Consider the following 16,432-nt stretch of genomic DNA (forward strand, 5'->3'; position numbering starts at 1 on the left):
TATATTCATAAATACGTACCCTGGTAATACATGAAAATTACTCAATTGGAATTAATTTACAGTTCATAAATATTGTGACACAATGGCGCATTATAGAAAGGGTGATTAAAGTGTGACATAAAGTGCAACAGTGACATTTAGAGCGTACTTATTAGCCAGTGAAACGAGGAGAGGGGAAAGAGAAAAAAAAAATACTTTTTAAGGCCAGTTTCAGCATTGATTTAAGAATATTCCAGTGGACTATTTAAATTGGCTTATTTTCAGCTGGAAATCCTATACTGGTCCAACCGTTTAAAAAGCGTCGACGTTTTGACCCTCTGGACGCCTTGGTTGTGGGTCTAGAGCGGGTCTTCTTCAGGACATGGGATAGAGGTGTAGCGTCTGAAGGGTCAGAAAAATACGCTATCAGAGTGGATTTGCAAGTTAAGAGTGAGCGTGAACAAACTAATTAATTATATGTACACTCACCAACAGGGTCTTCCTAAAATGGGACCTGGGATGCAGTTGAAGAAGTGGACTATTCAAATCTGTAGAAATCAGTAAGCGTATGAAGTCATTAGTACATATCGCTTTTTGAGGGCTAACTTCCTCAATATACGTAAAAGCAGGGAACATAATCCCTAAATCCGCACACTGAATGCACTCACCCAAGTGCTGGAGGTAATGATTCAACCAAGCATATGCAGCTTTCCTAAGTCCAACAAAGTGCGGAGCCTTGAACGGGTCAAAGTCGCCGTGACACTCGTGCGATCTATAAAAGAATGGGTGCACGTAATTAGTGTTGCTACAAAAGCATTTAATGGTGGATGGTGGTCGATTTAAGTTTCGGGGACCAAGTAGGGGTCTTACCTGTCAAAGAAGATCTAGTGCCTTAGTCTAGAGTCGAGCGCCAAAAGTCCGATTGAGTCAATTTCTTCCCGTACGTGAATTGTGGGTCTCTCAGGATAACGTCGCCGTGTTGTGCGATCTAAACAAAGGCGCATGATTAGTTGAGTAATCCATGCGTGTATGCAACATTTTAAGCAAAACCTATTGGGCAGTGATTACAGGCTATTTTACCGTATGCTCGGTGGGCCGCTTGTTCCAATTCATGCAGCGAGTCCCGCTTCAGTCCACTCGCTTACACAAAGTGAAGCCGGACCTCGGGAGTGGCTAAGTTAATTCGGCGCGAGGACGCACAGTCACGTTCGCGTTGCCTCGTTACTATGCAATACTATGTGGTTCCTCTATAGATATTTCCAGTTTTTGTAGATTCTCTAGTAAGCATTTGTTTAAGGTTTTTGGTTCGTTGGTATGCAAAGATAGGGTTTAGTTGAAAGATCCCTTTAAAATCCTCTTCCTAGGAAGATGTGTCTCCTTCTGTAGAAAGGAACATCATTTGTTCCGACTTACGGATCCAACGAATTGGAGACCCAAATCAGTACATTTAAATTCATGAGATCTCTTCATTTAAAACACTTTTTAAAAAATGTGGTGGAAACACAATCTAGAGAGGATAAAGATACCCTAATAATGGGACTGACACTTAATGAAAGACTGGATTTTAGCTGCCACCTATAATAGTTGGTCCTGCACTAAGACTAGTAAAAAGATTAACAAAATGGTTTATTTATTTAATTTGTATTCATTTTGTTACATTGATTATTATTCTTTCTAACCAATTTGATACCAGATTATGAGAATATTTTTCTGAGTAATCACTAAACCACTGATGTTCATTTAGCAAGCACCAGCTGCCAATAGTTCGAGAGTACACACACTAACATCCTAGAGTGCACTTACATATTTAGTATTTCTTCCATATCTATGGAAGATCGAAATCCATGGTAATACATACATTTTAAGAAGTGATCACAAAATTTAATTTCACCATAATGAAACACATTCTATGTTCATAATATCGATACCGTCATCGTATTAATTACCCCCGTTTGAACTAACTATGACTTCCGTATTACCAGAAGTAATTGGAATTTTGTTTACGACCAATGTCACATGTACGCCAGAAACAGCACATTACATACTGGACAGATAACGGATGGTGAACGCCGAACGTACACCCACTGAACCCGAACAAATCTTGAAAGCTTTACAGGTAAGACAATGTGAAGCCGTGCACTTTATGCCGAAGGGGAACACGCATATTGAGAACGCGTAGCACTAACAGGGATATATTTTACTAGATGCATACTTTTCGGGTAATGCTGCCATATCGCAATCACACATTTTGAGATGCACTCACCAGCTATTTGGTGCCATTGCGGATGCACTCTATAATGTACACTCTCATTTAAAAAAATGTGTTTAAATCATAGCGTAATCTCACAATCCGAGAAGTCCCGCCACCTATTTTGCTATACTAACAACTCATACTTGCAGGTTGTACTGTTCACAGCACATCTAATAGAACTATACCCACCATTTTCTTATACACCACCACACAGTACCAGAACAAACCACCTATGTTTTCACCTTGGGTGCACAACAGCATCTTTTTGTTAATTTATTAATATTCTAAACACGCATTACGGTAGATTGCTGATTTCAGTTGAATATATGCTATTTACCTTTGTTGTAGGGTAGACCCCTGACAAAGGGCAGGTCCCGAAATGCATAGGGGCATCCATTACCCTATGAAGAATATATGTAAATAATGTGGATATGATGAAAAATTTGGTATAAAAAGGAAAATGATGACACAGAATGATATGGAATATTGGAATATGCATAATAAGGAAACAACTGTTTAAACTCTTTGAATAATAAATTGAGTTGAAACACTGCAACAAACTGGTGAAAAGCGACTTCTTGCACTGAATGAGTGTCCGTAGACTGACCTCATCCTGATGGATGAAGCTATTCTTGAATTTTAGTTCACAAACTCGCCCAAGGACAGAAGGCGAGCATCTATGGACCCAAACCTTGATTACTGTCATAAATTGCTGCATAAAAACATATTTTGAAAGAAATTACCACCGGAGTGCAACAGTTCATTTAATATTATTGATACTTTGCTTGGACCAGTGACGACTCATGCACTGTCTTGTCCCCAGCGGCTACCGGTTCTGTTGACAGCATTCATTGAGATCTCACAGATGCTAAATGCTGACAGTGAGGTACGAGAGGAAAGCGGCACACAGGTACCATCCAATTTGAACATTGCTAATGCGACCAACGCTGACGGCAATGCTTACCATCTATGTGCGATTAATCTTCTTAACAAGGTAATCCAACTTTCACCTACAATGGTAGAAAAATTCTTTACAGACTTAGAAGATTTGATGTTTCTCCAAACAATAACACTGACTTTTGAATTTGGCACAAAGTTTCCAGCATTGGAACTCTATTTTTAATATGATCAAATTTTTGTTTATCCAAATTTTTTTCTCTCCATTTTTTGGCACACGTAAACTGCTTAAAGTAGAACTATTCATAGAGAACTAGAATTCTTTGAAAAAGTCCCAAGAGACAATATTTGACCTTGTCCACATTCAAACAGTTTATATAATCTGCCATTAAATGGTCTCGACTTTTTCTTCTATATTTAGGAGCCATTTCATAAATGTATTTTCATGATTCATTCGGATAGCATTTTCAAATGTCAAACTATATGCTTTGAATGAAACATTGCTTTAAATGCGCACAGCACAAATGCTCTTTTCGTGTACAACCAGTACCAATGCATTTTTATGTATTTTGGGTGGGTTTTTAACATCATGTTTAGATATATTTCAACATGTGTAGAACTTAGTAATGTCATACATAAGAAAGTGGAGTGGGTGTTGTGTGGCGTTTTAAGCTCCGAGTGAATTTTCCCGATTCATGCCCTTATATAGGCATAGAAATCAAGCCCTTATTTAGCCGTAGCCCATGCTACCCAAATACAGGCATGGCTACTTCCACCCAAACCAAATGTCACATCAATTTCTTGGAAAACCAGCTTAAGCAGTTAGGGAACTTCCCCTTGCTTGAATATTGATTTGTCCAAGAACTCAGTTACTTTACAAAGAACAACTATTCCCTAGGGGTTCTTTCCTGACGTTCATATGCCTGACTTTACGTCAAACTATGGCATTCCTAAACACCTTCAAGATATAAATATACCTTCACTTGCTCTAGCAAGATACGGTGGTTCGGAGCCGTTCGAAGACCTACTTGCCCTACGCAGCTCGCTACAGCAAGTGCCGAAGGAAGCCGACTCTCCAGCTGATGCACTGATCAAGAAGCTGCCCTTCTCTGCCAAGAATACAGCTCCAGTGTTTCCGGCTCCCCTTGCGGGGTGTTGGGAAATCGAGTCCCGAGACTGAGATACCAGACCTCCTTCATTCTAACAAGGTATGGAGCTGATAAGAACCTAGAAAACCTTTGGTAGATTCTTGGCAAAAACTAAACCTATGCTACACAATACTTACTTCTTCCCTCGTACTAGACTTAGGTTAGGTACATTGGGGTAGGCGTATTTTAGAAACACCAGTTGAGTATTTCAATCTATGTTATTTATGTATGTATTTTTATATGTCCTAGAAACCATACAATGCTCTTACAGTATTATTTTATAATACTATTATCGCTGTATGCATTATACTTTGCTGTCTGCATAACGATTATAGCAGTTCACCTCTCTTGCATGAGAAAGAAGACTGTTCAATAAACCTTTTATTGAAAACGCCCGTCTCACTATTTATCTGCAACTCTGTAGAAACGAAGCATGCACTATTGACTGAGTGAAGTACTTATCTATTGTTTCCGTGATTCTGAGAGATATATTCTTATACTTGGGAAACAAAGTTGTCATGTTTATGCGGTTGTCAGAAACTAATCCCTTCTTTTGTATTCGAGAAAGTTTCTAGTGACCTCTTAGTTAGGTGGCACACACACATTTAAGTTTAGTATATTCGATAGAGACCTAGTTGACCTCAGTCCTATGTCTAATCTATAGGATATATTATTCCAATGCACAGAGCCTATTGGGAATATAGGAACTACACTACAACAGACTAACAGCAGCATATGGTGCATAGAGGACAAGTAGGTTAATAGGCCAGTATACCTCTTGTTAAAGTAAGTAGCAAAAAAACGAATCACATTACATTTTGGCCTCAATATGCTTCATTTATTTATATTGGCCTGAATAATTGGTGAGCCTGTGCTCCTCTGCTCCTGTTTTCCATTGTCACCAGTGAGTTGGGGCAGATAACGTTTATGGCTAACTACCATCATGGTAATTACTGCTGCAACCAATGAGTTGGGATAAATACTTACGGCTAATACGTATTGATATACAACTGGAGTGTGTGAAATTTTATTTTTTGTGCCTTGAAGCAAGTGGCATACCGGGTGATATATCGTTTTGAATGGTACCACTCTGAGATTTTCTTTGTGTATCCCTCGTTAATGTCAAGAGTCGGGTGACGTGCACAAAGGAGGGGGGTGAGTAGGACAGCAGCAAAGTAAATGTTGTTCATGCACTCTCACCATGGTCATATGATATTAGCAACATGGCACAATCTTCAGCCCCCTGGTGACCATTGACTTCATTGGTCTTTCTGACTGAATATTTGTCCTTGTCCCACAGTATAGAACATGGATGCATAATATAAGCACATACTTTTATTTCTGAGAAATTATTTTTTAGGACTCCTAGAGACTTTACCAGTACCTCATTCCATGGAAATGATATGGTAATATGTCCTCTCTCTTACCCTTATAAACGTAGTGCGTGACTACAGAGGGTACCTCCTCTAACCAGAAATAAAAGTATGGCCGTCACAACATTTGGGTAAGCACTAGTTAGGAACTGTGCATTATCCCTATTCCCACTAAACATGTATGTTGCATAATTTTCTTTGTGAGCAGTGTCACAGAACCATTATCTTCCCCGGATACAAAGCATGGCTTTACAGCACCTCTATGCCAGTAATTTGTATTGCTTGAGAAAATAAGAACAATGATGGTTTCTCCTTTTTTTATCTCTATTTTAGGAACCCTTACTTAGTCCTCTGGTCAAGGAAGGAATTTTATTTATTGCAACTTTGCACTTGTTCTCCTAGGTAACAAAAATAACAGATAGATGGGCATATTTACAACGAAGTGGCGAAGCGCTGCGTTAGCCTCCTTGGCCTGACGCCATGTTCCACCACTTCAGAAACGCAGGACTGCACCATATTTACAACAATATGGTGCAGCCCTACATTTCCCCCTGTGCTGGCGATAAACTTAGCAGCCTAGTGCCAACACAGGCACCCTTGCACCATAGTGAAAGGGTGTCTGCGATGAAGGGAAACTTGTTTATGTGGAGGAAGGGCTCCCTTCCTGCACAAACAATCTTTAAATGGTGTTTTGTAACTTATGTGTGCTGCTTAATGCAGCACACATAGAAGTTGCAAAATGTCATTTTTCTTGCACATAAACAATCAATGGCAATTTGTGCTTCTATGTGTGCTGCACAATGCAGCACACATGGAAACAGCAAAGACAAGGAGAAATAAAGTATTTCTCCTCGTTTTGCCTGTTTAAGACCAGATTTTCCCTGGTCTTAATTTTGGAGCTACCAACTATTTACGCCATCATTGTAAATAGGAGGGAGCGTCAAAATCAATACGCCCACCGAAACACCCAATGCCCTCCCTTCTCATGCTAAGTATAGCATGAAAGGGTGCCTTATTTACAAGGCAGTGTTAAGCCACGTTAAGTGGATTAACGCTGCCTTGTAAATAAGGCAAAGCCCCATACAGTACAAAGTCTCTAAAAGTGATGTTGTGGTCGCAATAGGGGCTTGTAAATATGTCCCAGAGATCCCTATTGCTCCTACGAATGCCAAAGACCATTATTAAGACTGGAGAAGGCAGAAACACGTTGGCTTGACACAGATGCATGGGTAATTAAACCAAAGGGGCATCCAGCCTCCACAGGTTTCTTTTTTAACACTACCCGGTTTATCCTCTAACAAAGGAATATCTTTGATTTTACTTCACAGTATTTGCAATGCAATTCATCTGGATCTCCTGGTTATCTAGCATATTTAATATTAAGGCTTCCCCGTATTAAGGTTGAGTCCACCCAGATATTACCATGTTACCAGGGTAGGATGAAGTGGCCAAGGATGCAGCATGCCACAAAATGTGGGTACGGCTTCTTCATCCAATATAACAGGCATGTCCATGTATATCAGCTGAAATTGTTCGCCCAAAAAGGGACACATAGCCATTATATACAGACTGAGGTTTGGCACAAATTAGGCATACCTTGAATGACCATCGCATCTTTTTGTGAAATGTGGCCCCATGACTCCGCCTGCAGCTGGACATCAACCATGAGTGAAGCTCATCGGGGGAGCACGTTTCAGATTGGACCCGTGACTTCACGCAGAAAGACCCCTTGAGGGAGGCTGAGTGATGCACGTTATCCCAGTTGAGCACAACCCATCTGTAGATACTGTCTATCGTTGGCCATGACTGCTGTCCCTGAATGCAGTGTCACTTTTGAAATAATTGCTTGTATAGGTACACATGACTCTTGAGGACCGTAGCAGAACAGCATAGCTCATGTTGCTTGTGTACGCCATTGATATATATTAAGCCCACAGAAAAACACTCGGTCTAATACAGTGGGAAGGTGGTTTGCATTTTATATCCCCACAGCAATTAGAGTGAGAAGAGGTTTTTCTTTGTGTAACCCCCTTTTTTTGTCAGATTTATATAGCGCGAACTCGACCCGAAGGTATTGGAGCGCTTTACATGAGCAACAGTTATGTTACACAAGGACACATTCATTTTTATTTTTTTTGGTAGGCACGGGGAGATTGCGTGATTTGCCCAGAATCACAGGATGTGGAGTCGACCCCTAGCCTCGAACCTTGGTTTCCCAGTTCCAAAGCCAGTAGTCTAGCCGTGAGACGACACCCTCTCCCTTGACAAAACCCCATAGACTTGCTGACATTGAAAATATGTTTTTACACAGATCTCTCGTTCAAGAGGGGCTGAAGAGATCTGCTTTTTACTGTCTTCATTCGAACTTTGAGTGTTTTAAATAACCCACAAATTAATGCTACACAAAGTAGAAGCACTAATTAAATTTGCAGCATTATTGAGTGATATTACTACGTTTGCATAGTTCTTCGTTTTTACCCCCACACCGCCTCCCAGGCTGCTCCATCACGCTCCTCTGGGAGCTACCTTCTCAAAGGGTTTAATTGCCATTCAGTCTTGGTCCAATAGTAAGGAGACTCAATGACACAGGAGGTAAACAACCCTAGTTGTCACAAGTGGGGGCCAATAACTTCTTACTGTTCATGGACCCCTAAACTAATTCCCAAACAGGTTCATCCCCATGACCACTGCATTGATCTGTTTGATGAATGAGAGTTCAACGTTGGAGTTAATCTCCAAGGAGTCGTGTTCAGACCTTTTTCTACAGGATTTCGTTTTTGGTGCCATGTAGAGAAAACCTACCTTCATCAAACGGTAAACATGGTCCACGCATGTGGCGATACTGACATGATTTCCACATTGTTCTCTAACTTAACGATTCTCTATACATTTGAAAATCCACACACCATTGCTCAAACAGCTGAGCCAGAAAGTGTTTGTAGATGTTGACGATCAAGCAGGACAGCCTGGTTCCATGAAGACTTTTCCACCAAAAACATTCTTATTTTTTTGTGAGGGTGGAAAAGAGGGACTGTATCCAAATCAAGGTGGTTCCAAACTCTTGTCCCTAATTGTTAAGTATTTCCAGGAGCTGCATCATTTATAAAACCATGACGACCATCCCCCTCTTATGTTGCAGACAAGCTCACCAGCTCTGATGCTTCTCAATACACCAGTAAACAGGACACCATCAGACTGCAGACTAAGTTTAAGTGTAAGAATAAAAAAAACAAGACAGTAGGTGTTTTTCATCTATGCTTCGAAGATCCAGAACAACATCTGTTTCCATCAGGGTCGTCCCAGTGCTGCACCAATTTAGGAAAGAGATGAAGACTTGTCTCTTTCAGAACATTACATCACATTGCTTTAACCATCCACAACCCAGCTATCGCTCCTATCACTTGTTGACCTTATGACCCGAAATTGTGGTCCTCTGACTTTTGGCTAGTTTGGCACAACAGAAATACCATATACATACATACAGGCAGGATATATTTGGCCCACCGTATTGCAGGCAGCAGAGCAGTCAAGAGGTATTAAGGCTTTTTGTCTTCATGCAGGGAGAGGTGAATAGTTTCTCTAATGTACGTTGGTGTGGATTCTGTGTCCCCGACAGGGCTGAACCCCTGATCGGTGATTCTGGAGAAGATAGATTATATTCAGATACTCTTTGAGTGGTTTCATGATTTCGATGGAAGGTAGTCGAGATTGGTTGATAATTTGTCAGGATCTCTGGGTTTGTGGGGGCTGAGGGCACTTTAGAAAGCATAAGGAATGACTCATTCAATTAGGGATGCATCTCATGTTTTTGATATCCCAAAGATAAGGCAAAGAAATGTTTCAAAGCACAGATACTTAGGGTCCAACATCCTCTTCCTACCCTAAATCCTATCGAACATCAAATTACCTGTCTGGAAATAACAAAATGGAAGTTACAAACGGATACAACTATGACTCATTATTACAAGGGTAGACACTCCTACTCTATCTTGAACAAAGACATGTTTCATGCATTCTGCTGAGCATGCTTCCATGTATAAGTGAGAAACATGTGTCTCCAATGGACTGTACTTCCTGAAAGAGGCTTGAGGTGCGGTGCAAGGCGGAGGACTAATACCTCAAGCAGGTTTGTTGGAGACAGAGCCACAGGCGTTTCGTGCTTTTGACACAAAAGTAGCCTGGTGGGCGCTTTCAAGATCTGCAGTGACTTCTGGAGAAAATAGTTGCTCCACGGCTGGAGGTATTCCAGACAGTTGCCCCTAGGCGGTTAAATATTACCAAGGTATTTTGAGGTGTAACAAACAAAAGATTTAGATTCTGAGTTTCAGCAAGTGTTCAAACTGTGTGTAGCGTTGGTCTTCTTCTAGTGATAATATGTTCTTTGTAAGTTTGTACTCTGTTTCACAACTGTAAGGCAGGCACGATTCCTACCTTAATCTGTAGCTTCTTTACACTTTGCAAAATCGCAATCCATGCGTATCTGCCTATCCTGACTGGTTAACCACATTTTCAAGGCCTTTTCAGTCTTGCTTTTACTGGACTCTGCACAATGCATTACAAATTACAGTCAATGTCCCACCCTATTGTACCATTTATCATTGGCTCCGCCTCTGCCCGCCTATCTCTACTGAAGAATCCAATTTTTAAAAACTCTATAAAAAAAACGTTGACGTATGTTAGGAAGGCGGGCTTTTCAACTTTGGGATTATGCGTTGATAATATAATCCCGGTGGGTTTACAAATTAAAATAGAGCCAGTCATATTTGTGGACGTTCCAAAATTTAAGGAAGGATTCAGCTGCGTGGCGAATAATTGCTCTCGGCACTGGATGGTGCTGGGGGTCGAGACCGCCGCTGAGCAAGTTGTCTCGTTAAGCAAGGAGATTGCTGATCTCAAAGCAGAAATCCTAGGTGATAGTACACTGGCTAAAGCTAAAGAAGCCATTGACAACTTGGAAGTTTCAATCAAAGATTTTGATCTGACTGCACAGACCAAAAAATTGGAAAAATTGGCCAGGGACTTGAGAAGTTTTGATAAGAAAACGATTTACCCTTATCTGCAACCTGACTATTATAAACAAGACACCCAAGGTCGTTTTGCTAACCGCGGACGCGGGGGTTACAGAGGAAGGCGCTATTTTTCTACTTTCTCTGATTCTTCGTACAGTTCTGGGAGCGAGAGCGAAGCAGGTCCTAGTACCTCCTACAATTACCCTCCCCCAGATACAAACTATCAACAGTTTCCGCCGCAATTTCAGCCTCATCATTTTTTAGACCAGGGCCGAGGCCAATGGCGACCCCCACGAGGTCGTGGCAACAACTGGGCGAGAGGCCAGGGCAGAGGGCAGCCACAAGCACAGGGGTGGAACGGCAACAGAGGCAATCAGCAGAAACAGGTACAATTCCGCCCGGAGTTGCATGGAGAAATCTCGACGAGGAGGAAAACGTACAGGTGGTAAATCTAGTATCTAACTTAGCCCCAGTTAGATCTGGGACCATCCAAGCTATCTCCAATCCAGTAATTAACATCTCCAAGTATGCACTACAGGACAAAGAGATAAAGGCGTTAAGCAAGGGCCTCTCCTATGTCCCAACTGCTACAGCTAATAAATTTCTGCTCAAAACGGAATTATATCGGTTTTTCAGGAAAATCAGATTAAGGTACTACTTTCGAAACCAAACTAGGAGACAACAGAGTTCGACTACTGGCCTGAAGGAACCCTCTGTTTTCTTCCCACCTTCATATGCCATGAGCCATAAGATTCTGGCTTTTGAAGAAATTGTTACAGCTTCTGTAGAAAAGGCACTTGATCAGAAGAAATTCGTCAAGTTTAATCTTAATAAGACCGAAAAATTGGCACTAATTGAGCTTAGTAACAATAAGGAGTTGGTTATTAAACCCGCCGATAAAGGTGGCGCCATTGTAGTGCAAGACCTTTCGAAGTACAAGGAAGAGATCTACAGACAGCTATCAGATGGTGTTAGTTACCAGCGACTACCGAGTGACCCATCAAGAGATCTGGCTCGCCTAATTCTGACCACAACTCAAAAGGGGTTGGATGCCGGTTTTCTGACAGATCAAGAATTTAAATTCTTGAATCAAAAATTTCCCAGACTGGCCACAATTTACACCCTACCGAAAGTCCATAAATACCAGTACAGCCCACCTAGGCGCCCCATTGTTTCGGGCTGCGGGTCTATTTTGGAGCCACTTTGTAAATACATTGACTTTTTCTTGAAGCCAATTGCCATCAAAACCAAGACATATCTTAGGGACACCACTCAAACGATCAATTTGATTGACGAAAGACCGTTTGATCCATCCAAGTCATTGTTGGTAACGTGCGATATCATATCGCTTTATACCAGCATTCCCCAACAGGATGCTTTGGACGTGATGTGTGAAGAACTAGATAAAAGACCAGCCCCTGTCCAAGTCTCGACGGACTTTATAATTGAATTACTCACCATTGCCATGAAACAAAACTTTTTCATTTTTCAAGATGAATTTTATGTGCAGACCAAGGGAGTAGCCATGGGGGCTACCTTTGCCCCAAATCTGGCTATTATCTTTATGGACCATTATGAACGGCAGTATATTTTCTCGCCACACAACCCTTTTCGGATGAATCTGACCTTATGGGTCAGATACAATGACGATGTTCTCTGTATCTGGGAAGGGAATAAACAACAATTACATGAGTTCCATGTCTGGCTGAACCTTAACAATTCCCACATTCAATTCACTATGGAATCGAGCAATAAGACGATACCATTTTTGGATATTTCAATCTATGTTGAGGAAGACCACCTATACACCACTCTGTTCAGAAAACCCTCCGAGCGTAATTCCCTTTTGCAGTATGAAAGTCATCACCCGAGAGGCCTTAAAGACAATCTACCGGTGGGTCAATTTCTTAGGATTAGGCGGAATTGCTCTACTAGAGCAAATTACATCTTGGAATCTGAGATTCTAAATGATCAACTAATCTCACGTGGCAATCCATCACGAATGGTCAAACGTGCAAGGAAACGAGCATGGTACAACCCACGCGAGAGTTTGCTGAACCCTGAAGCTAATAATCAGTCACAACTAGAACGCATTATTTGTGTGACTACTTTTTCTACACGCAGTAATGAAATAAAACAAATCATCAACAAAAACTGGCCTTTAGTGGCTGATGAGATAAAACAACCATCTCTCCCTCTCCATTCCTTTAAAAGGGCAAAAAATATTCGTGATATGGTGGTCCATTCCTTTCTGGAACCAGAGCGACAACCTACTATAAGCACCTTGTGGAATTTGCCACAGGTGGTGGGGCATTTCAGATGTGGCAATTGTACTGCTTGCGATACCACCATCCAGACTAAATCCTTTTCTCATAAAGAACGCAATTTTACTCTGAAGCATTACACCAACTGTAACACCAGCAGTGTAATTTATTTGATACAATGCCCGTGCAGTCTTGTGTATGTCGGTCAAACACAACAAAAAATAAAATCTCGCATCTCTTCTCATTGCAGCAGAGTGCGATGCAATGTGTTAGGAGCGCCCCTGGTAGAACATTGGCAAAAGACAGGACACACAGTGTCAGATCTGAAATGGCTAGTTCTTGAAAAAGTCACCTTGGGAAGAAGAGGAGGCAATTTACGAATAGCCTTAAACACACGGGAATCCAAATGGATGTCCCTTCTGGACTCAATTAATAATGGATTAAATGAACACGACAGTAGTTTGGCCCAATTAGCAGCCTTGGGTTGATATCTAGAAATGAGTCATTAATTTCTCGTTAGAGAGATTTGTCCAAAGGGGGTAAGAGTATGAGACACAACATCTCACGCAATAATGAATCATGATACCTACTCGATTACAACCTCCTGCGAGTGAGTTGCTTGAGTCTTTTGCCATTATATGATAGATTGTCTTAATTCTCAGTTCTCATGTAGTAGAATGTGTTCATCTGATATATATGTAAAAACCACTCGATTACAACCTCCTGCGTGAGAGTTGCTTGAGGGATGGCACAGTATGAGTTAATCTCTTAATTCTTAAAACTCGATTGCAACCTCCTGCGAGAGAGTTGCTCGAGGACATTTGGTGCATACAGTACATTTGTGAATGTAAATGTTGTAAATTAGGTCAAGAAATATTTAGAATACTAGATTTGGACTTGAAGTTGGTAATCCAAGTTCCACCACAATGGCCCCTTAATATAGACGATAGATCGCGGGAAGTCCTTTTTCCTATGTCCATAAAAGAGAGTTGCACGAGGGCAATTGGTGCATATAGTTTTTAAATTAGGTCAAAAATAATTCCAATACTAGATTTGGACCTTAGGTTGGTAATCTAAGCTCCATAACAACCATCTCTTAACTGAGACGACAGACCGCGGGAAGTCTTTTTCCTGTGTCCATAACAAGCTTTCTGTTACTCTGCCCCCAAACTCCGCGAAGTTGTTTGTCTGACGGAGTGGTGCATGCGAGACGACCGCTGTGACTAGGAGCATTTTGGTAAAGCTTTTACCCCTTCCTGGGTCCTTTTTCTTTAGAGTTGTAAAATTAACAGCAAGGCAACCTCGTTTGCTTTATTTCCCTTTAACAGGCGAATTCGCCGACGAGGCCGGTATTTGCAAACAGTTTCGCATGGCCAGCTACCGGCGGGTGACTGTCTGACGTCGGACGACGCAGCGCCAGCCCGCCGTGAATGCATTGACTGATTTAACCACAAGTCCCTTAGAGGTATGATTCTCGTGCTGGTTATGGATGTAAGCATAGGAGATTTATTTCTTGCGAACATTATTTTATTAAATTCTTATTTCTTGCAGTGGCGCATTAAAAGACATTACCATATGGAGTGCAGCCACGTTGTTCTATTAAGCTGAGCCATAATGTAAGTCCGTATTTGACAATCATGTATTTGACAAGTATGTTTTCACTAGATTGCAATTGAGTCTCTGTCTTTAAACGAGATTGCAACCGAGTCAATTTATTCTTACAGAGAACTAAAATGACGCCATCCTACTACCTCCAAAATTCATAATCCTAGGGTATAAGTCGATATTGCTCTAACTGGAAAATCTGATGTGAGTGATTATTTATTTATATATGGTCTTTTGTGTAATATTAGCAAGCATGTCAGGTTCTAAAATGAGTCTCTCATTTAATTTAGAATTTCGCGCTAATTACTGATCTTTTGACCGGGGGTGGCATACGGCAATTCTGGCCGCCATCGCACAGCGCTTCCTTGTGCTTTTACTTGAAGTAAGTTCATTAAGCTCATCACGGTTTTCTCTACAATGAATGTCAAGTAGCTGTCTACCGTTTAGCAATTTTTGGACTTTTTGACAAATCACTATACTGCCTGGTTTCAGGCAATGCTGGTTAGTTTCTCCTCCACTGTTTCCTCCATTATGACTATTGATTAACTTTTTGGTGAGACCTTGACTATTAAGCGGGGTCTAGGTATTCATAAGACCATGGTAATTGCGTTATATTGGATGTTAAATAATACGACATGCCACAGGTCGTAGAAATGAATCGGTCTAATGTTGGTTTTTAAATTACAGATTCGAATGCCCCACAACATCCCTCCCTTTACCACTGTCCTGATGAAGACCCGTTCATAGGAATAAAAGTAACCTACGGCTAGGGGTCGAAACGTCGACGCCTTCTTATTTTTGGGACATCCGGCACACGCCTATGAATTTTTGTAACCTTGTATATAGCCGTGGAATGTTCTTGAATTGATGGTTTTCAAATAAGGCCTTAAAACATTTGGGTCCCAATTTTTGAATTGTTTTGAAAATTTATATAAACTTTAGCTATTGCATTTTTCTTGAATACTTCTATTTCTTTATGACTTTTCACTTACCTGAGCACATCCCCTCTTTCCTTTTCACTACCCGACTGGGGCTTACTACTTATTACAAAATATAATGTATGTTTTACAAGTGGAATTTGGTATTGTCAAATAAAGGGCAATATCTATTCATAATTAATCTTGTTTTGAGTAATTCCAGTTTTATTGTCTTTTTCATTGTTCTTTTTGGTGTGTGTCACACACAACACTAGTTCCTTGCGGGGACCCCCCTTCTAGTATATCACATAACGCCCAGGTCCCCGCGACTGCATGGGTTCAACCCCCCTTTTAGTATCGTATCTGCCTATCCTGACTGGTTAACCACATTTTCAAGGCCTTTTCAGTCTTGCTTTTACTGGACTCTGCACAATGCATTACAAATTACAGTCAATGTCCCACCCTATTGTACCATTTATCATTGGCTCCGCCTCTGCCCGCCTATCTCTACTGAAGAATCCAATTTTTAAAAACTCTATAAAAAAAACGTTGACGTATGTTAGGAAGGCGGGCTTTTCAACTTTGGGATTATGCGTTGATAAAAGATGTTAAACTATTCACAAGTTGTTTTTCAACAAGACTAGATAGAGGTCTGACATGTTTGCGAGATGATTTTGATAACGAGCCATTCAGTGGCCCTTATTATAGCCCTTGGAAATCGCAAAAACACACATTCTAGGCACACTCCGTGAACGCCGATTTTTAGATTTCACAAATTCTTCAGCGTTGTCCGGTATGAAAAATCCACTAACCCTCATCAACGGAATATGTTAAAGAAAGGCCTTGATATGTAAACAGGACGTTTTTTGTTAAGGAATGTCTAGTTACATCGTTCTTAGGGATGGGCATGGCAGGTTTTTATCTTTTAATGCTACATTTATTCTGTTGAATTTGAGGTTACAGTGCCTCTGTGGGAAGGAGGCAGAGGA

Source organism: Lissotriton helveticus, chromosome 5_1 (assembly GCF_964261635.1).
Source record: "Lissotriton helveticus chromosome 5_1, aLisHel1.1, whole genome shotgun sequence".
Lineage (NCBI taxonomy): Eukaryota > Metazoa > Chordata > Amphibia > Caudata > Salamandridae > Lissotriton > Lissotriton helveticus.